Raw genomic sequence first — 22,454 nt, 5'->3', positions numbered from 1 at the left:
TAGGAACGCTGTAGCAACCCACAAATCTTTTTATTAAGACGGTTTCTTCTCATATTTAAGTATTTGGCTCTATTTATTCTGGAAAACGTTTGTGGTAGGGTTGGATTTTTGTTTTGTTTGTTTTTGAACAGTCTCAAAACGTACGGAGGCAGCAGCATCTTTCTATTAAAGTGACTGGTGAAACATTTTTACTTAGTTTATAATTATCACTCTACCCTCAACAAAACAATCCTAAACAAGTTTTGGTTACTTTAACAGTAGCTCACTGGTTTTGGGAAGTGATTCAACAACCTTGTTCCAGAGTAGTTGCATCTTTTTCTCATTAGCTCTTTATATTTTACTTTTTTTTTCTTTTTTTAAAGTCCTGGCCTTCAATTTATTCAACTTTGACACCAAGTAAATAATTAATAAGGATCGACTAACTTTAATTGTGGTTCAGATGAAAAGTACTGGCATAAGTTAGGGTGTATATAAGATATACCCAAATTTTTAAGTTTTAATATGATTTCCATACCTGGAAAATCGATTTGTCTTTGAAGGGTAGATTTTTATATGTTTCAGAGAGATTTTTATCAGTCAGCAAAACTGTCCTCCGTGGTTTGCTACTTGCACAAAAGATCTGTTGTTCATTAAATTGCTTTTAAAGGAATTCGTAAGAGTGGTAACCAAATTTCTAGGTTTTTTTTTGTTGTTGTTGTTAAAAATATGAAGATTAAGGGGAAATTGAAGGCCAGGCTTCTTTGGGAAAGCTACATTCCTCATCTTTATTTTTAAAAGTAGCTGATGGTCCAAATAAAAGAATTTGTCATTTTCAGTTTTTCCCTCATTGTTCATTTGACAGGAGTCTTATTTTGGGAAATATCTTGGCAGATGTTAAACTTTATTTGTCTGGCTGCTTGCTGCTTGTGCTAAAATTGTTACTTCTCAAATACCTTTTTTTTAGACAAGGGTAATGTTTACTGGAGGAAATAAGTATGGTGTGTCTTGTGAGATCCTAAGAAACATCCTTTGTTAATACTTTGGGTAAGGGAACACAGTGCTGAGAATGTAGATGGCTCCCCACTACAATTGAGTCTAATACTCTGGAATGTTTTTCGTTTGGGTGTTGGCAACTCCTAAATTTAATCTTCCTTGAAAACAAACAACCCAGGGTACCATTTTTTGTCTGTGGAATTTGAACCTTTTTTATTGAATAGGGAATTGAGGACTGCTTTCTTTTTGTGGTAACTATGGCTCTATCTGTTTCGTGCTGTAGTATCCAACAAAACATGGTAATGTTTTATCACGGTATCTAATTAGCAGGCATAGTTCTTGAGTGCTTCCTACCATATTTTCAGTTTAAAAACATCTTAAGTCTTTTAGATTATTTTAGTAGTGCTAAAATATATGACTCAAGACTTCGAACCATTGGATATGAACCATTTTCATATCTTTAGGTTGTTGCTTTTTTAGAATTGTGTGCCATTCATTTCTTGTAGTTTCAATATCAAGAATGCCAATTGCTTTGTAGTTTCTCATTTAGTACTACTTAGCACTTCTGTTTTAAAAAGTCAGGCTATTTTACAAAATTTTTAGTTATGAAAATATAAAAAGAGAAAATCACCAATCTTTATATTCAAAAACTGACTCATATAATGTTGAGTAAGATTCTCTTATTTTCAGACCTTACTCCCAAACAAATTTATATTAGATTAGCATGTAATTTGTATGCAAAGAGCCTGTTTTAGTGATTGGGAAACAGTTTCTTCAAGAAGTGTTTATTAAACATGTGTGTGACACATTTGTTGTGACTTTTATTAACTTATTTTACTAACTACAGAGTATTATAAAATTGTTGTAAAGGTACCTGACAGCAGCTAAAGATACCAGAAGCAAGTGGAAGTTAGTTTTAGGAAGGAAGAAGGTCAAAAACTGAAAGTGGTAGATGAGAGTAGAATACTGGGTGGATACTATGTGTCATGACTGTAATAAAAAGTGCAAATATACAGATACCAGTTAGTGAGATAAACTTTAGTTCTCATTTACTAAGAGATTTTTTAAAAAGCTTTTTTCTAAATTATTATATTTTTCTTTTCTTGGGGGGTAATGGGGGGAGGTAATAGCCTGAATTGGATAATTTGGATGTGATATACTGCCTGACAATAATTTTCATGTATGTTTATTAGGTCAGTCAAATGTTTATTACATGTTTCCTAAGTACTGTGGGTAAAGCAAGAAGAATAAGGAGCAAGACTGTAATCTAGGAAGGCGAAGGCATAATTACATGAAAAAACTTAAGAAGTGAGTTAACAGTCTAAAAGCCATCCTAATGTAGCATATAACTGTTTATTAGAAATGTGTGTTTAAAGGGAAGAGATGATTGGGCTGAGGCTATTGATGAGGGTCTTGAGCTAAGACTTAGAATTTCATACCTATATATTCACACATACATGCATAAATACCTGTTTGTATAGTATTTTAAATGTCAGTGCAATGGTTCTTAACTGTGGCAGCACATGAATATCATGTGAGGATTTAAAAACAATATTCCACCATGCCGATTCCTTGCTTTCTTTCTCTCTGACCCTCTTAAGATTTAGTGGGTGTGGGATGGATCCCAAGCAATAATATTTTGATAAGCTCCCCATGTGATTCTAATGTGAGTCAGGTTTAAGAACTGTTGGGCTGCAGTCTGGGGATACAGAAATGAATAGGACACAGGCCTTGCTCACAAGGGCCTCTCAAGAGATACAGGCAATTATGGTAAGTACAGTATTAAGTACACCTTATTTCCTGAGCAAGATACCTGACTTGAAGAGGAGGATAGTTGAAGAAGTCTTCCTAGATAGTTATACACCCCTGTTTTCAGAGTGCTTGTGAAGTTATTGCCATTGAGTAGGTTTGCATAAATGGGTTAACAGAGACAGTTACCATAGAAAATATCATCTAATAGGTAGAACTCAAGTGACACTGAGGTTTTGATTTAAATAGAAAAGTTAACATTGAAACTCACTGTTTGACTAGAGTACTTTATGTGTGCTTATAGTAATCTTATGTTTTAGTTATAATTATGCTTTTATCCTTGTTTCCAGAGGAGAAAATGGAGGCTTAGAGAGTTTTAAATGATTCAACATCACATGGAAAGTAAATAAGTGATAAAGCAATAGTTTGAATTTTTTTTTAATGTATGTATGCATCTGGGAAAAGGGCAGTTTTAAAGAATTATTCTACCTTTCATTATTTAGCTTTTTTCTCTAGATTTTTTTCTGTAAGTTTTTAATAGAGGTTATCTTAAATCATTTAAAGATTTGAATGGGGAAAACAGTGGAAGTATGGAATTGAATAGAAACTTAAGGTCAAATTTGTAGGCTTAGAGATTGCTTTGACTTTCTAATATATAGCTTGCTTGGCAAAATTTTGAACACCAGGCCATCAGTAAATATAAATTTATTTTTGGCTAGCAGTCAGAAAATGTCGATCCTTGATTTTATTTAAGTGATATGTTGTTTTTCTATCAAGATGAGGTTTTAATACCTACTCCATAGTTTGAAGGAGCATTTGATATGTAGAAAGCATTTTTAAGTGAGCACAAGTCATAATTATTCAGCATATTTACCGAACATTGTATAGGACAAGTTCCACTTAGTAAACCTTATAAATCCAGGTAGATTAAGAAATGCCTTTTGGTATGCCCATTTTATTCCAGACTGTCTACCTTTCTTTGTGATGAGTCAGGAGAGGAACTGATAGTGACTCAGAGTTGGGGAAAATTGGATTTGTGAATAGGGTAAATATTAGCATAAATACTGAGGCCACTTGAGGAGTTAAGCAGACTTTCCTAAATGTTTGAGCTCATTAATAAAGTAAATTGAAATTTTAATATTACCATGATTCGTAATGAATTGTCTAAGCTGAGATGCTTTTTTGCATAAAAATAATGATTGTTTAGATGACATTTATGATGTACTTAAGACCAGGCACTGTTCTAAGCACTTTATATAATATTGATGCATTTAGTTCTTGCTACAACCCTATGGAGAAATGGGACAGAGAGGGTAAGTTGCTTGCCTGAGGTCGTATATGTGGTAAGAAGCAGAGTAGAGATTGTCCGCCTTCAAAGCCTAATGCTTAATAACCACTTTATTATATTTATTATATTATATTACATACTATATACCTAATTTAAAAAATGCAAAGATTATTTTAGTAGCAAAATATAAGATGCTAGTAATTGCTATAGAATTTGAAAATAGCCCTGTTATAAAAGGCACATGAAGTGGGACTTTATTAAAAAAATTTGAGAGCAAATAAACATATAAACGGTGGCATTAAAATTCTTATTTAAAGTCATTATTAAGTTAGTGGCCCTATCTGTGCTCTTTATTATTTCTACATCGATTTTTAGCACCCGTGATGTAGGCCAGAAAGTAATTATGCTATTTAATAGTAATGCTGATATTATGTCTTAGAAGTTTAAAATTATTCACAAATATTGAGTTTGAAGTTTTCTAAGTGCTTTTTCCTTTTTAAAAAGTGAGATGTAATTCACATAGTATAAAATTCACTCTTCTGAAGTGTTCATTGGTTTTTAGTATATTCACAAAGTTGTGTTCTAAGTGCTTTCATATCTTCATCTTAATTTTCCATTATGTCCCTAGAACCTGAGGTACCTAAATTTTAGCTTCTCATTCAGAAAAGTGCAACAGTTTTCAAACCATGAGAAGCTGTTAAAATAATTTAATCAGCATTTCCTGCATTTCACAGAGAAAATGAAATTATAGTAGAATTTCCTTAGTTTTAAGCTTCTTAAAACTTGGTCACCTACTACCATTTGTTTGTACTGGAGGTTAATATAAGGTATTTAATTTAAATGAATGTAGTATTTTCAGTTTATTTAAAATTTTATGTATCTTTCATGGAGATCCACAAAGCTCTATTCAGAATACAGATGGAGTTTTAGACCATTTGCGACCTTAGTATGTTTTTTTAAATCAGTGTCCTAAAAGTTGTGGCTAGGTGGGGTGGGGGACCTGTACCAGTATTTACTTAAATACTTGTTTACTTACAATGTTGATTTCTGGGTTCATCTCATTCTAGGGTTGGGGAGGGCTTATTTGAGACTATTTTATGTTCTTGAGTGGTTCTTGCACACACTAAATTTGGGGAAGAACTGACTTATAGGCCTTGTACTGGTTTACTGATATCTCAAGTGAAATTGAGATATACTTATTGTCTAACAGGACTGTTACATGAATCAAATGAAATATTTGTGACATGTTCTAAAAATTCCCAAATGATGATTTATTATATAGGTTACATTGATAGCTGGTTGTTGATGTCTCATGGAAACTTCTTATTTGGGATGTTAAGCATTCTCATTTTTTTCCTTCTAATTAAAAACTTTATTGATATTATAATAGAGACAATTTGAGGTACTTGGAAGTTCAAAGTACCTTGTCAACATTTATGTAATGTCATATATTTAGTGCAAAATATTGTGTCTGCCTTGCTTCTTGTCCAGAATTTGTTAGCCTAGACAATTGAAAAAAGCCTCTAACATTAATGTATAATATGAACTATATTGTCACTCATTTTTTGTTTTTACATATCTTTAAGGGAAGATGTATAATTATATTTATAAATATTTACTAATTAACAATTCAAACTCTTAAAATAAGTTTTGTCCATCTTATAATATTCTTAAGTGCAAGAGCTTTTTTACTTTTTTTTTTTACTTTCACATTAGACTGAGTCCTTGACTAGCCAGATGATTCTTAACATGTTTGTTTGTTGCTGAGGCAACTTTCACTTTGAATCTCAGGCATTCATGTTTATAGCCATATACATACTGGTATAGAATTAAGCCTTAGCCATCTATTACATTTTCCTTAGGTTACTTAAAAATACACAAGGCACCATGTTTTAATTAAATCGTAAGAATATTTAATTTCTAAGACCTGCAGAATTATGTACTTCAAAGGTAAAAACAGGAAGTTCAAAACTTATGATGTGAGTTGGCTAATATTTATTCTGTGATAGTCTTTAGAAATTTTTTTTACCAGTTTTTTATGGGTCACAATGCAGGGTTTTTAAAATAATTTTATTTTTCAGTTACAGTTCACCAATATTATATTAGTTTTAGGGTGTACACCGTAGTGATTACACATTTATAACTTATGACGTGATCACCCCGGTAAGTCTAGTTCTCATCTGACACCATACATGGTTATTACAATATTATCGACTATACTACCTATGTTGAACTTTATATTCCCATGACTATATTTATAATTGACAATTTGTATGTCTTAATCCCTTCCCCTTTTTCACTCCTCTTCCAAAACCCCCTCCCATCTGGCAACCATCAAAATCTTCTTTGTGAGCATGTTTATCCATTTGTATATTGATTGGACCCAGGTTGCTTTCATATCTTGGTGATCGTAAATAATGCTGCAGTGAACATAGAGGTGCATATATCTTTTTGAATTGGTGATTTGGATTTCTTTGGATAAATACCCAGAAGAAGAATTATTGAGTCATGTGTAGTAGTTTTGTTTTTAACTTTTTTGAGGAACCTTCTTTATACTCTTTTCCATAGTGGCTGCACCAGTTTACAATCCTTCCAGCAGTGCACAAGGACTGCCTTTTCTCCACATCCTTGCCTACACTTGTTTACTGATTTATTAATGATAGCCATTCTGACAGGTGTGAGGTGATATTTCATTGTGGTTTTGATTTACATTTCCCTGATGATTAGTGATGTTGAACATCTTTTTATATGTCTATTGGCTATCTGTATGTCCTCTTTGGAGAAATATCTGTTTAGGTCCTCTGCCCATTTTTTTAATCAGATTTTTTTTTTTTTGGTGTTATACGAGTTTATATAGTTTAGCTATTAACCCCTCATCACATGTATCATTGGCGAATATATTTTCCCATTTAGTAGGTTGTCTTCATTTTGTTGATGGTTTCCATCATTGTGCAAAAACTTTTTAGTTTGATATAGTCCTATTTGTTTATTTTTTATTTTGTTTCTCTTGCCCAGGAAGACATACCCAAAAAACTATTGCTAACATCAATATTAGAGAATTTACTGCCTCTTTTAGGAGTTTTATGGTTACAGGTCTTAAATTTAAGCCTTTAATCCATTTTGAGTTTGTTCTTGTATATTGTGTAATAAAGTGGTCTATTTAGGTTTTTTTTTCACATGTATCTGTCCAGTTATTCCAGCACCATTTATTGAAGAGACCGTCTTTACCCTGTTGTATATTCTTGCCTCCTTTGTCATAGATTAATTAATTGACCATATAGGCATGGGTTTATTTCTGGGCTCTATTCCATTGATCTATGTGTCTGTTTTTAATGCCAGTACCATACCGTTTTGATTACCATAGCCTTGTAGTATAGTTTGATATCAGATAGACTAATACCTCCAACTTTATTCTTCTTTCTCAAGACTGCTTTGGCTATTTGGGGTCTTTTGTGGTTCCAAATAAATTTTAGGATTCTTTGTTCTAGTTCTGTGAAAAACGTCTTAGTATTTTAATAGGGCTTGCATTGAATCTGTAGATTGCTTTGTATAGTATGACATTTTAGTGATGTTAATTCTTCCTATCCATGTGCATGGTATGGCCTTCCATTTATTTGTATCTTCAGTTTTTTCAATGTCTTATAGTTTCCTGAGTACAGGTCTTTTACCCACTTGGTTAAAATTATTCCTAGGTATTTTATTCTTTTTGATGCAATTGTAAATGAGATGATTTTCTTAATTTTTCTTTCTGAAAGTTTGTTTTTGATATATAAAGATACAACCAATATCTGAATATTAATTTTTACCTGCTGTTTTACTGAATTCATTTATTAGTTGTAATAGTTTTTTGGTAGAGTCTTTAGGGGTGTCTACATCTAGGATATGTCATCTATAAATAATGATAATTTTACTTCTTTTTTTACAATTTGGATGCTTTTTGTTTATTTTTATTGTCTGGTTGCTGGACTTCCAATACTGTGTTGAATGAAGGTGGTTAAAGTGGACATCCCGATCTTAAAGGAAAAGTTTTGAGCTTTTCACCCTCAAGTACGATGTTAGCTGTAGGCCTTTGTAACATTGACATATGTTCCTCCTGTCCCTGCTTTGCTGAGAGTGTTTATTATAAATGGATGTTGGATTTTGTCAAATGCTTTTTCTGCATCTATTGATATGATCAAATGATTTTTATCCTTCATTTTGTTTATGTGGTGTGTCACATTGATTTGTGGATATTAAACCAACCTTGCATCTCAGGAATAAGTCCCACTTGATCATGGCGTATAATCTTTTTAATGGATTGCTGAATTCATTTTGCTAATTTTTGTTGAGGATTTTTGTATTTATGTTTGGTAAAGATATTGGCCTAGAATTCTCTTTTTCATAGTATCTTTGTCTGGTTTTAGTATCCATAGTGCTGGCTTCGTAAAATGAGTTTGGGAGCACTTTCAGTTTTTTGAAGTAGTTTGAGAAGGATAGATATTAATTCTTCTTTGAATGTTTGGCAAAATTTGCCTGTGCAGCCATCTGGTCCAGGACTTATTCGTTGGAATTTTTTTTGATTGCTAATTTGATTTTGTTAGTAATTACCTGTCTGTTCAGATTTTCTATTTCTTCCTGATTTAGTCTTGGAAACTTGTATGTTTCTAGCAATTTATCTATTTCTTCCAGGTTGTCCAATTAGTTGGCATATAATTGTTCATAGTATTTTATTATAGTCCTTTACATTTCTTTGGTGTTGATTGTCACCTCTTTCATTTCTGATTTTATTTGAGTCCTGTTTTTTTCTTGATGAGTCTGGCTGAAGGTTTATCAATTTTGTTTATCTTTTCAAAGAACTAGCTCTTGATTTCATTGATCTTTTGTGTTTTTTATTTATTTCTACTCTGATTTTCATTATATCTTTCTATTCACATTGGGCTTTGTTCTTCTTTTTTTAGTTCCTTTAGGTGTAAGGTTAGATTGTTTATTTGAGATTTTTCTTGTTTCTTGAGGTAGGCCTATATTGCAGTTAATTTCCCTCTTAGTACTGTTTTAGCTGTGTCCCATAGCCTTTGGATCATTGTGTTTTCATTTTCATTTGTCACAAGGTATCTTTTGATTTCTTCCTTGATCTTGTTAACCTCTTCATTGTTTAGTAGCATATTATTTAGCCTCCATGTGTTTGTGTGTTTTTTAATTTTCTTATACTTGATTTCTCTTTTCGTATTATTGTGATTAAAGAAGATGTTTGATATGATTTCAGTCTTCTTAAATTTATTGAGATTTGTTTTGTGCCCTTAATATGGTCTGTCCTGGAAAATTTTCCATGCGCACTTGAAAGGAATGTATATTCTACTGCTTTTGGGTGAGATATCCTGAAAATGTCAATTAAGTCCATTTGGTCTAATGTGTCACTTAAGGCCACTGTCGTTTTTCTGTCTGGATGATCTATCTATTGATCTCAATGGGGTGTTAAAGTCCCCTATTTTATTTATCAATTGATGTCAATGGGGTATTAAAGTCCTCTACTATTATATTAGTATCTATCTTTCCCTTTATGTCTGTCAATATTTGCTTTATATATTTAAGTGGACTTACATTGGGTGTGTAGATATTTGCAGGAGTTACATCCTCTGGATGGATTATCCCTTGATCATTATGAAACACCATTCCTTTTCTCTTGTTATAGTCTTTGTTATAAAGTCTATTTTGTCATATATATAAGTTGCTGCTCTAATTTTTTCCCCCATTTCCATTTGCAGGAATATTTTTTCCGTAGATATTCACTCTGTGTGTTTGAGTCTGAAGTGGGTCTCTCATAGGCAGCATATATACAGGTCTCTTTACACACACACACACACACACACAGCCACACTGTCTTTTATTTGGAGCATTTATCCATTTACATTTAATATTGACAGGTATGTAGTTACTGCCATTTTATTTTCGTACTTCTCTGTTCCTTTCTTATTCTCTTGCTTTCTCTTTTATGTTCATGATTTTCTATAGAGTTATATTTGGATTCCCTTCTCTTTATTTTTTTAAATCTTATAGATTTTTGTTTTGTGGTTACCATTTGCTTCACATATACCAAGCTGTGTTTATGACAGTTTATTTTAATTTGATGGTCACTTAAATTCGAACATATTCTAAGATCACTACAATTTTTACTCATTCCCTTCACATTTATGTTTTTGTCATAATTGTTTACTTTTGTGTGTGTGTGTATCCTTTTATTGTTGTGGTTACACATCATCTTCCTACTTTTGTCTTTTAAGCTTTATATTAGCTTTATAGTTGTTTGATTCACTGTTTTTACTGTTTGCTTTTGTAATGGAGCATTTTTTCTTTTCAGTAATTTCTTATTCATATTTTTGATGTTTTCATTTTAAAGAACTCTCTTTACCATTTCTTGTTAAACTAGTTTAGTAGCGAACTCCTTTGGCTTTTTCTTGTCTGGGAAACTATTTCTCCTTCAATTCTAAATGTTAGCCTTGCTGAGTAGAGCAATCTTGGTTGTAGATCTTTACCTTTCATCACTTTGAATATTTTTTGATCTACAAAGTTTCTGTTGAGAAAAATCAGCTGACAGTCTTATGGGAGCTCTCTTGTATGTAACCAACTGCTTTTCTTTTGCTGCTTATAAGATTCTTTCTTTGTCTTTAACCTTTGGCATTTTAATCATGATATATCTTGGTATGGGCTTCTTTGGGTTTACCTTGTTTGGGACTCTGCGCTTCCTGGATTTGTATGTCTGTTTTCTTTGCCAGTTTAGGGAAGTTTTCTGTCATTATTTCTTCAAAGAGGTTTTCGATCCCTTGCTCTCTTTCTTCTCTTTTTGGTACCCCTGTGATATGAATGTTGTTACACTTGGTATTGTCCCAGAGGTCCCTTAAACTATGCTCATTTTTTTAAAAATTCTTATTGGGTGTTTTCCGCTACCTTGCCTTCCAGATTGCTGATTTGATCCTCTGCTTCATGTAATTTGCTGTTAATTCCTTCTGATATATTCTTCATTTCGGTTATTGTTTGTTTTTGACTGGTTATTTTTTTTTATGTTTTCTTTTTGTTGAAGTTCGTACTGAGTCCTTCTGTTTTTCCCCCAAGTTCACTAAACATCTGTATAACCAGTCTTTTGAATTCTGTATCTGGTAGATTGCTTGTCTCCATTTCATTTAGTTCTTCTGGAGTTTTGTCCCATTCTTTCATTAGAGACATGTTTCTTTGTTTCCTCATTTTTGCTAACTCCCTTTGTTTGTTTCTACGTATTAGGTAGATTTGCTACGTATTCTGGTCTTGACAGAGTGGCGTTATGTAGAAAGTGCCCTATGGACCAATTGGCACAGTCTTGTTTGTCACATGTGCTAGTGCTCCAGGGGGTGTCCCTTGTGTGAGTTGTATTCTGAAAGTGAGTATTTTTGGGGGATTTTGCTGAAATGAACAGAATGGAGAACCTTTATCTTATAGATTTCAATTCTGTGGCAGCTAAAAATTTGTTTGCAAACTCTTTATGTAAATTCTAGGGGACCAACTGATAACACAAATAAAAATAATAAAATACAGTTTGAAATACAGAATGAAAACATCTTTTGTAATAAAATTAACTTCAAAAGTTACCATTTAACGTAACATTGTGGGCATTAAGAACTAATAATCTTATTTGAGAAATTTGCTGGTTACATAAAGTATGGAATTATTTTCTATTACTTTTGGAATTTTTTGCAGAATATTTTTAGTATTTAAAAAGAATGGAAATCTCAATTATGAAGAATAGAAGGAACGTTCAGAAGATGGTTCTTGAGAAGTGTGAATTAAAAGTGAAGTTATAATTGCTGAAACTCTCCAAGTTACTTTAGGTTTCAGATTCTTGACAAGACCTTTTGGTATCCTATAATGCAAACCAAAGGTGATCCAAACCAAATTTTTACAATCTTTTTTTTTTCTTCCTGCTATTAGTTTTTTAAAAAGTAATACTTTCATTGTAGTTCTCTTATGGAAATATATGAGAACATAAACTTATCGCCTGTTATATGTATTAATATTTGTTTCTAATTCTTTTTCTATGTATCTACATAAAAATGGGAACCACATTATACAGATTTGTGTATTTAGTTTTTCAACATAGATATTTTTATAGTTTAGTCTTACTTCAAAAACAGGGATGGATTTTTTTTTTATGGTAAAATACCATAACAAAATTTATGAATAAGAGACACATTGTTGTGCAACCATCATCAGTATCTAGCCTATAACTCTTTTCATCTTATAAAACTGAAACTCTATACCTATTAAGTATTAACTCCATTCTACTATCCCACCAGCCCTTGGCAACCACCATTATGCTTTCTGTTTTTACGGATGGTTATGTTTGTGCTATTTGCTATTGAAATACTTAAGCATTACTTGATTGGGAAGCAGTAGGGTCCTACTGCTTCTTTGCCCTATTTATGTAGCTTTCTGATTGGTAGATAAGTAAGTTGTCTTAAGATAAACAGCTATTTAGTTTCTTTTCACGTATTGTGTATCCTGAAACCTTCTTCAAGAAAAGTGTTTGAGTCATTCAAAATATCTCATAGAGCCTTCAGATAATTGTGAAAGATACACAGGGTTTTTTTTTGTTTTGTTTTGTTTTGTTTTTAATCTCCTCTGTAGCCTTTGATTTTGGTGGAAAATTGGTCATCTGAGCTGCAATAATTTTAAGTATGTGTAAGCTGTAACTCAGCATACAAGTTCCCAAAACTCATCATAGCATGCAAAATCACACAATAAAAACCACAGGGCATATGGAAAAATGGAATTAAGGGGAATAAAGCTTTGTTAGTGACATGTAAAAAGATAGAAACCTAATAAAGACTAGCGCAACTTTATACATGTTAAATTGTAAAGAAATATGTGAGTACTGTAATAAATATGACACTTTTCCTTGCAGAACACCTAAAGTTTGCTTATAAATAAGTGTCAAGAGTTACAACTTGCAAAGTGGTAGAAGAAGGGTTATCCGAAATTGGACTGAAAGTGCAACACCAGTTGTGAATGTGTGTGGCTCATAACACATGAAATGAACTGAGCTACATGGCAGATGTTTGAAGTGTGTGCATTTTGTGTATTTCTATGTGGCTGGATCGTGTTTTCTGTGCTTAACTAGTGTTTCTTGCAGTTGGGCATGTGCAAATGCAAAATTTGTCTTATGCTCAATGTGCTTGATGCTAACATTGGCTGCATTGGAACAATCCAACTTTCTCAACAAATGTTTCAGTGTTACAAATATGTATACCCATACGTATATTTGTCTGCAAGTGCATATCCACATCCATCTATCCAAAATATGTAAAACAGTGGCTTGCAAAGATCAATTCAAGTAATGAAATGGAAAAAGGACTAGGGAGCAGAGAGTGACTAGAAATGAGAATATTCTTCATTTAAGGGTATACTAATACTGATTGCTAGGGTAGTGGCAGTACAAAAAAAAAGGAATGGATGGATTTGAGAGGTATTTCGTTGGTATTAGAAAATTATATAACGGGATGTTTTGAGCCGGAAATGTCTTTAGAAATCGTCTAGTCCATTATAAAAAAGAATTAACTTGATTTTCCCAAACTACTTTTATCCTGAAACTTAAGTTGTATTTCATGCTCAGCCTTCTTACCTCTGGCTGAGTGTAACATTTTCTCTATCTCCCTCCCAGGGCTAACTACCCTGATTCCTACCTGAAATCTTGCTTATTTTATTCTTTCTTCTTAAATACTCAGCCTGGTGGTTCATCTTGCCATGAAGTATTCCCTTAGTTGTGCTTCACCTTCAGCTTAATTTTTCTTAATTGCTCATTTTAAAGGCATTGTTTTCACCTGGTGACTCCCATCTCACTGATAAGTTTCTATTCTGTTTCCTTTCCAAGGTTGCTTTTGACCTCCTAATTGTCAAATGTGAAAATATGTTTTCTATTTTCATTGTTTGACCTCTGTACCATTTGCCCTTCTGACTCCTTTTACTTGGATGCTACATCATTTTTGTTAGATTCTTTTTTTGGTTGGTTTTATTCAGAAACATTTGAGTGCCTGTTAAGTGCCCCAGGCTCAGTGCTAGATGATACAATGATGAATTACAAACCCACCAGTCTTTAAGCAACTTGATGTCTTAGTTAAGGTTGGTATAATAGAAAACCATAAACTGGGTGGTTTATAAACAGAAATTTATTTCTCACAGTTCTGGAGGCTGAAAAGTCCAGGATCCAGATGGCAGCAGAATTGATGTCTGGGGACGGTTCTCATCCTCTTCCACTCTGTGTCCTCACATGGTGGAAGAGGTGAGAGATCTCTGAGGTCTTATTTGTCAGGTCACTAATCCCATTCATGAGGGCTCCACCCTCATGACCTAGTCTCTCAAGGGCCTGACCTTCTAATACTATCACATTGGGGGTTAGGATCTCAACATAGGAATTTGGGGGAAATACAAATATTTGGTCCATAATAGATAGATCATTAGAATTTGGTGTAATAAGAGCTATGATGGAGAAAAGAACGAAGTACTGAACTAACTCAGAAAAGGAGTTACATAAAGGAGTCAAGGAAGGCTTTACGTAAGATGAAGTGGTATTAAGCCCTGGGTCTTGACTGATAAAAGTATTTGCCAAGTGGAGACAGAGACACAGTAACATTCTAGGTAGAGCGAATAGCATGTGTGAAAGCTTAGAGCCAGGAAATAATAGTATTTTATTGCATGCCAACTGTTTGCCAAGCTCTGTGCTGGGAGCTTTCCATGCCTTAGTTCTTATAGTCACATTAACTCACGAGGTAGATTTTTTGTTTTTGTTTTTTTATTTATCATTTTATAGGATGAGGAAGTTGAGCCTCAGGGAAGTTGTAACTTGCCCAAGGGCCATACTGGCAGAACTTGGATTTGACTCCAGATTTGTTTGGCTGCCAATGCCCATACATTGGTTATCATTGTTGGAAAGAGGGAGGGATATATTGTAACAGGAAACTTTGATGTGCAGAGAATTTATAGTGGGAGATGAATGGAGAACAGCTAAAGAGAAATGATGTGGACCAATTGGGACAGATCTGAATGTAATGCCAAAGAATTCAGACTTTATTCTGCTGTCCTTTGTTAAGCTTGTTGGCTGGGCATTTCCTTCCTCTGTTCATACTTGTTTATACAATAACTCTGACAGCTTCTGAAGTGAAAAAGTTTTGCCTGCCTAATTTGAAATCATTAAGAGGATGTTCTTGTTCAGAGATAGCTATCTATTGAATAATAGTAAATAATACAAAATCCGATAAATAATATACATACAGTAGAATAAGTAAATGTGAATTTTCACATGGGTTAAAAAGAAATGAGAGAATAGGCTCTAAACAAAGTCTTACCAAGTGATTCTTTATATTACAAAATAATTCTGTACTGAAGATAGATTTGGGAATGACTTTTTTGGAAGAACAGGATGAAATGGAGATGGGGGCTCTGGTGATACAAAATTGTCAGGTTCTGTTCTGTGTGTAATCATGGAGAAGTTTATAGCTTAGTATATTCTCTGAGTTTAGACTTTGTCCTGTATTTGAAAACAGGTATTATTCCATTTCCAGATTCTTTCAGTTCACGTTGGAATACAGATACTTGGAATACAGGTGCTAAAGGATGGGCATTGTCTTTGAATTGTTTTTCACATATTTGTTCAACTTCTCCAAATGTTCCCTTCCTCCCTCCCTTCCTCTGTTATCCTAGAGGAGGTCAAGTACTTCTCCAAACATGTTTTAGAAATAATATTTGTTTATTTTTCGATGATAAAAAGGTAATGCTTTCTTGTGGAAAATTTGAAATGAAGCAGCAAAAACAGGATTGTGCAAAGATCAGCTATAAATTATTATCAGTTGGAATACGTTCCATTTTTATTTTTATGCATTGAGATTGTATGTACATTTTTACAACCTACCATTAAACTTGACATTATATCATGAATATTATTCCTTTTAAACTTTTTTGAAAGCAGAGCTGTTAATTACTGCATATTTTTGTTTCATAAACATAATTTCCATTATGCAAAGATAACTGTTATTTTGTAGTTTTGGTATACAATTCTTGAGGATAGTTTCATGCAGACACATAAAATAAGTATATTTATATAATTCAGTTATCCTGCAAATACTTTTTTATCATATCTTATGAATATCTTTATATTTCAGTAAATATATAGTTGTATTGTTATTCTTAATGGTTACAGAATCTTTCATAATTTGGATGTTCCAATAAAGCTACAATACATTTACTAGCTTCTTAGTGTATATTACATGTTAGATACTGAACTAGGCCTTTTGGGCATTTGAGTTGCTATATCTGTTCTGTTACCAGTATTGTCAGGATTTGGATGAATTCTAATTCATGGTTTTGTCCTTGAGCAATTTATAATCTAATTTGAAAAAATAAGATTATATAAGACAAATTTGAGCCATTAAAAATGTATAATAAAGTGTTAAGTGTTATGCTGTACTGTTAGTATAGAGAAGTGAGAGCTCCCTAGAGGACTGAATGGTCCAGAAAGTTTTGTGGAGGGAATGTGAGCTTTGAGTTGATATTGAAGGACTGATAAGAAATGGACAGATGAAAAGGAAAGTTGTATTTCAGACTGAGAGAGCAGAGTGGGCAGTGGTACAAAGGTGAGAGTAAGCAACCTGATTGGAATAGGGTTTATATTAGAAAATAATTGTAATAGGTGAAATTGGGGAGTATAATTGTGAAGGACTTTAAAAAGTCAGCTGAAAATTTGAAATTTCAGCCTATAGGAGAACTTGAGCAGGATATATTTATACTTTGTGAAATCAGGATTTTAATAGGATCACCTATTGGGCACTGATGTGCAGAATAGGTTAGAGGAAGAACAGAGGCAAGGATGAGTTGGGAGGTTGTCATACACCAGTTGGGAAGACATTATATGTGAAATAATTAGGACACTGTAGCAGAATATAGTTCATTAGCATGTTCTCAGTTTTATGTCTTGTTTAATTGATTGTTGGTATCTTCAATTGGAATGATTACAGGAGTTTATTATTTGAGCGATATGATGATTTCAAAGGTCAGAAATCACTTATACTACAGCTGGCTTCTAGAATATTTTATTATTTTGATTATGGGTGAATGATATCTTTCAGGATACACAAGGCATATTAATAAAAAACATTTGCATGCTTACTGGGTCTGGCACTATTTTAAGTTCTTTATGGGTATCAATGCATTAAAATTTTAGAAAAACTCTAGGGAGGTGTCAGTGCTCGTCTTACTTTACAGATTAGGAAAGTAAGGCATGGAGAGCATAAACCATACTGAATTTCTAGTTTGAGGAATTAGTTGCCAACTTTACCCTTGCCTCTCTTATTTCCCCTGTGCTTCTAACTTCACAGTGGGAACCCAGTACCACATTTTCTTAATGATTGTAGCTTTATAGTAAGTCTTGAATTTGGTAGTGGCAGTCTTCCAGCTTTGTTCTTCTCTTTCAATGTTGTGTTGGCTATTTTGGGTCTTTAGCCTTTCTACGTAAATTTTAGAATATGTTTGTCAATATCTTTAAAATAATTTCCTAGGATTTTGATTAGGCTTTCATTGAATCCATAGATCATTTTGGGAACAACTGACATCTTGACAATGAGTTTTCTTAACCATGAACAGGGACTATCTCTCCATTTATGTAGTTCTTTGATATATTTCTTCAAAGTTTTATAGCCTTCCTCACATCAGTGTTTCATATATTTTGTTAAATTTATGCCTAAGTATTTCACATTTTGGGGTGGTAATGTAAATATATTGTGTTCTTAATTTCAAATTCCACTTCATTGCTTGTACATAGGAAAATGATTTCTTTTTTTTTTTTAAATCGTGTATTCTACAACCTTGCTGTAATTGCCTTTTAGTTCTGGGAGTTGTTTTGTTTTATTTTGATTCTTTCGTGTTTTCTAACGGATGATCATGTTGTCTGTGAACAAGGTTTTACTTCTTCCTTCCCAATCCGTATATATTTTATTTCCTTATTGTATTAACTAGGACATCAGTTTCATATAAGTTTAAATTTCCTGATTCTATGGTAATCTTTGAGAATACAATTTTAAAAACAAAGACCCCTTTATAATTTAGTAACTTTCCCTGCATTTTTCTTTTAATTCTTCTTACATTTTTTAAATTAGTTCTTTTAAACTTTTTGTTGTTTTTAAAACTATTTACATTGTTAAGATGGGGGAAAAATAATAAAAATTTGTTCTGGTGCTAGAAATGAAAGTGTGTTTAACAGCTTCCTTTTTTTCCTTTTTCAAACAAATGCTTATCTTTAGTTTTTTTGTGTGCACCCATAGGTTAAAAATTGATGTTTTTCCCTTAGAGAAGTAACCCAAAAAAACAAAGAAAACCGTTATCCATATAGAGTAACTTACTTAACAGCTTCACTATATTTTTACATTTATTGTTTGATTTTTTTTTTTTAAAGAACAGTTGAGAGTTACTCAACTAAGGTATTTGTTAGAGTTGCTTCTTTTGGAATACTTGAAAATGAAGCATAAATTAAGATGAATATTAGATGGGGAGATGTTATTTAAATATATTTTTTAGTTACTTAAGTTCTGTGGATATGATGACTGTATTTCCCAACCCAATAATCAGTATATAAGATCCGATGATAAGATAGGATATTTGAAATATGGATGGAGGATCCTGGGAGAATTGACATGGCTCTACTCTATGATAAAGCATACCCATTCTCGCCATGCAAGGGAAGTTCTGAGTGAGGCCTCTTTGATTCGTAAATCTATTATCAATTTACTTTAAAATTCTATTAAGATGATTGTGCAAGAAATTCTCAAATTTTACATCCTTAATCTTTACATAGCCTTCATTGGATGGAGAATCCTATGTAAAGCTCAAACCAATAATTTTAGTCTTTCAACATCTCTAGGACTGAAGACTTCGAAACCAAACTGTGAAGAATAATCAAAGTCTTTGCTGTGTATTCGAAATAGGAAAAGACAGGAGTGAATTATTTTAAAATGCACTCCTTCCATCCTTCTCCTAACTTTGTTTTGAACTTTTCCTTCATTTCAGTGTCTGGGCCAGAGCACACAACTAGAAATAAGAGAGGGGGGTGAGGGAGAGACAGAGAGACAGAGAGAGACAGAGACTGTGTGTGTGTATGTGTGAGAGCATACTGGTTTTTCTGTTGGGATGAAACTAATTCTAGTGTGAAGTCCCAATTTATTGTCCTGATTCCTCTCCTTATATTTGACCTATCTATAATCTTCTTTTCTTACCAGCTGTGTTTTGTTTTTGTCTTAATATTCTTGGAGGTAAAGAGTTCAGAAGTAAGATGCTGAAATAACCAAAGATAAACTTCTCAAGACCGCCTTATGAAGTAAAAACAACACATTACGAGTTACCGTAATTGAAGGAAAATGGTTATAATACTCTTTGGCTTAAGAGGAAATCAATCAACTTACCTATGAAACATCTAACATGAAACATTAAAAAATAACAACCTTTATTATAGAAAAATCAAAAGAACTAAGGTAAACCAAATAGTATAATGAACCCTAGGTATAAATGTATTACTTGGTTTCAATAATTATCAACTGTAACCAATCTTATTTCATTTATTTTCCCCAATCCCCATTATTTTGAGGCAGTCTTAGAATCTTATCATTTTACTTTTAAATAGTATAAAATTTATAAAAAATAAGGAATATTTTAATAATGACAATGCCACTGTTACATGTAAATAATATTTCCTTATTAAATATCCAGTGTTCAGATTTCCATGATTGTCTCATACATAGTTTTTCTGTTTTGCCCAATAAAGTCCGTACACTGCAATTACTTGTTGTCTTTTAACTTTCTTTTAATCTTCACATTCTAATTTTTTTTGCAATTTATTTGTTGAATAAATTTGATTGATTGTCCTAAACTCTGGATTTTGCTGATTGCATCCCAGTGATGTATTTAATATGTAACCCTCTGAACCTTGTATTTCCTGTAAATTGGTAGATTTTCATTTAAATTAAAAGTTTGATCAGGTTAATGTTCAGTTTTGGTGGATGGGCAAGAATACCTCATAGGTGGTATTTTGTACTTCCATTAGGAGGAAGAAATGTCTGGCCAGCTCTCTTTCTGTGATGTTAGCAGTTATTGATGAATTGCCTAAGTCAACCATCCCAAAACTTTTTAGTCTCAGGACGTCTTTATATTCTTGAAAATTATTGAGTTTTTGTTTATTTTAAATATTGTATCTATTGGTGTTTATTTACCTTACTAGAAATTAAAATTAAGAAACTTTAGAAATTTATTATTTATTTAAAAATTATAATAAACTCAGTGTATGTTTACATAAATAACATTTTTGTGAAAACTATTTTCCCAAACAAAAGCTTAGTGAAAGTGTTGCATTTTTTTTACATTTTTGTAAGTCTCTTTATTGTCCAGCTTGAAAGAAGACAACAGCTTGATTCTGCTATCTGCTTTATCATTTAGTTTGTTACAGTATCACATCATGTAGCCTCTGGAAACTTTATGTACCCTCATGAAAGCATGGAGGGGAAAAAAAGTAGGTAACTTCTTAGTATTATTGCAAAATAATTTTGACTATGCAGATTCTCTGAAAGGGTTTTTGGGACTGACAGTGGTGCCCAGACCATGCTTTGAGCACTGCTGGTCTAGATCCATTTTATTAGGGGTTGCAAAATGGTGATATTCTATTATTACTTGTAATTTATTAGCTAGAATATTTATAAAGAGAACTTTTCCTTCCTTAACTGTTTTAGTTACCTTGAGATATGGTTTGTACAAATAAGGTAAGCTAAATGCTTGATTCTTTCCCTTTAGGGAGATAGAAGCTTTACTGCATTTGTTTTACCACGTGAGATAGGCCCACAAAGACCCCTTTGTGCTGACTGAAACCACTTCCAACTAGAGGCTTCTACAAAGAAAAGGAAGCTTTTTGCTAATACATTTGAGTTGTCTTCTTTAATTATTAAGATGCAGTTTGTATCTCACAGGTTACTTATTTTAATAGTATATCAAATAACATTATAATCTCTTTAAGATGCTGTTGAGTCTAAAAAGAATTGGAAGCTTCCAAGTTATCTGATGCTTTTACCTTTCTCTACTCCCTTATAGAAATGTGAAGATTAACTTGATAATGTTTGCAAATAGTTTAAAGCTTTTGTATATTATGAGATATATTACTGTTAACTCTGTAGAAGGAAAAATATAGGCTCTGTTATGGGATGTTAAGTTTTGCTGCAGTTTGATTTTAGAAAACTGAACTGTCTAATCTACTTCCAGAATTGCTTCCAAAACTTGAGTACTCTTGAAGCAAGACTGGAAGTTGTAACCTGTCATAAATGATAAAACCCAGAGACTAAAACTTGGAATGGAATGAAGTCTGGAGAGAGGAGATATGTGTCAGAGTAGTATAAGCAATAGATTAATTGGGCATAATAAAATTTCAAGTCTTGTTCTTAAACAAATGAAAGGAGGGAGTCGTCTTAATTCCTTACTTGTGTATACTTGAGATGAAATGTGGAATCAGTTTTCCTGTACTTAATAATTTTTATTTTAATTGACTTTTGGAATTTTTATGATACAATAGAAATATGTTGAGACGAGTTTATTGAGCCAACTATCTATAGATCTTAAAATATTTGGCAGTTTAAATAGTTATTTAATGGGAGTTAGAAGTGAGAAGGATGTGAGTTGAAGGATGGAAGGAAGCTGAACCAAATAGAATAATCTGTGAGCAAAATAAATCTTTTCCAGTTAGACTTAATCTCTTGTTGTTTTTGGACCTGATGAAAATTATTTTGGAGATCAGAATTTAATAGCATAGCTATGGTTTGAAGCATAGTTATGGTTTGAAGGTATCTGTTTTGGTTTTGTATTTGTAGACTATAAAAACAATAAAAAATAATTTTTAAATTTATAAAATTTCTTTTAAAAATATTACATTTTTCAAGACTCTTATGAGTAACCACCCTCATTCCATGGAAGCATATCTTAATTTTGAAAGTAAATTAATTTTTTTATTGTTTTAATCTGTTTTTTAAATAATTATTGGGGGTTATATATCAAACCTTCACAGTCGAACCCTAAAATATAAGCATTGTTGATTTTTGCAAAAATATTTGGTGAACTGCCCCATCTTCCTGGAAATTGAAGAGGAGTTGTCTCCTTGTAAATGATGAATGCAATGACTGAATATTCACTACAAAGTCAAATTTTTTTCTTGGTTTACTTTTGGTAGTAAATACATATTGACTGTGCTTACACAATTATCAGTATTGTTTCCAATTCCGTTTTTTTAAAAAGTATAAAATTTTGAGCTTTAAGAAAAAAAGTGTTTATTTTGACCTTGAAATAATATGGTATCACATTTAGGATCTCCTTTTTAACGTTATATTTAAAAATATTGACTTTCTAAAAAACAGTTTATGACCGAGCTAAT

At 32.5% G+C, this 22,454-nt stretch overlaps 1 protein-coding gene across 1 annotated transcript in view; it reads left to right on the top strand.

The window, feature by feature from the left end:
- The window catches only part of PAWR (pro-apoptotic WT1 regulator), a 99,932-nt gene that overhangs the window by 2,775 nt on the left and 74,703 nt on the right, over positions 1–22,454 (top strand).

Source organism: Pteropus alecto, unplaced genomic scaffold (genome assembly GCF_000325575.1).
Source record: "Pteropus alecto unplaced genomic scaffold, ASM32557v1 scaffold76, whole genome shotgun sequence".
NCBI lineage: Eukaryota > Metazoa > Chordata > Mammalia > Chiroptera > Pteropodidae > Pteropus > Pteropus alecto.
The sequence above is the reverse complement of the archived record's forward strand: the minus strand, read 5'-3'. Positions and strand labels throughout refer to the sequence as shown.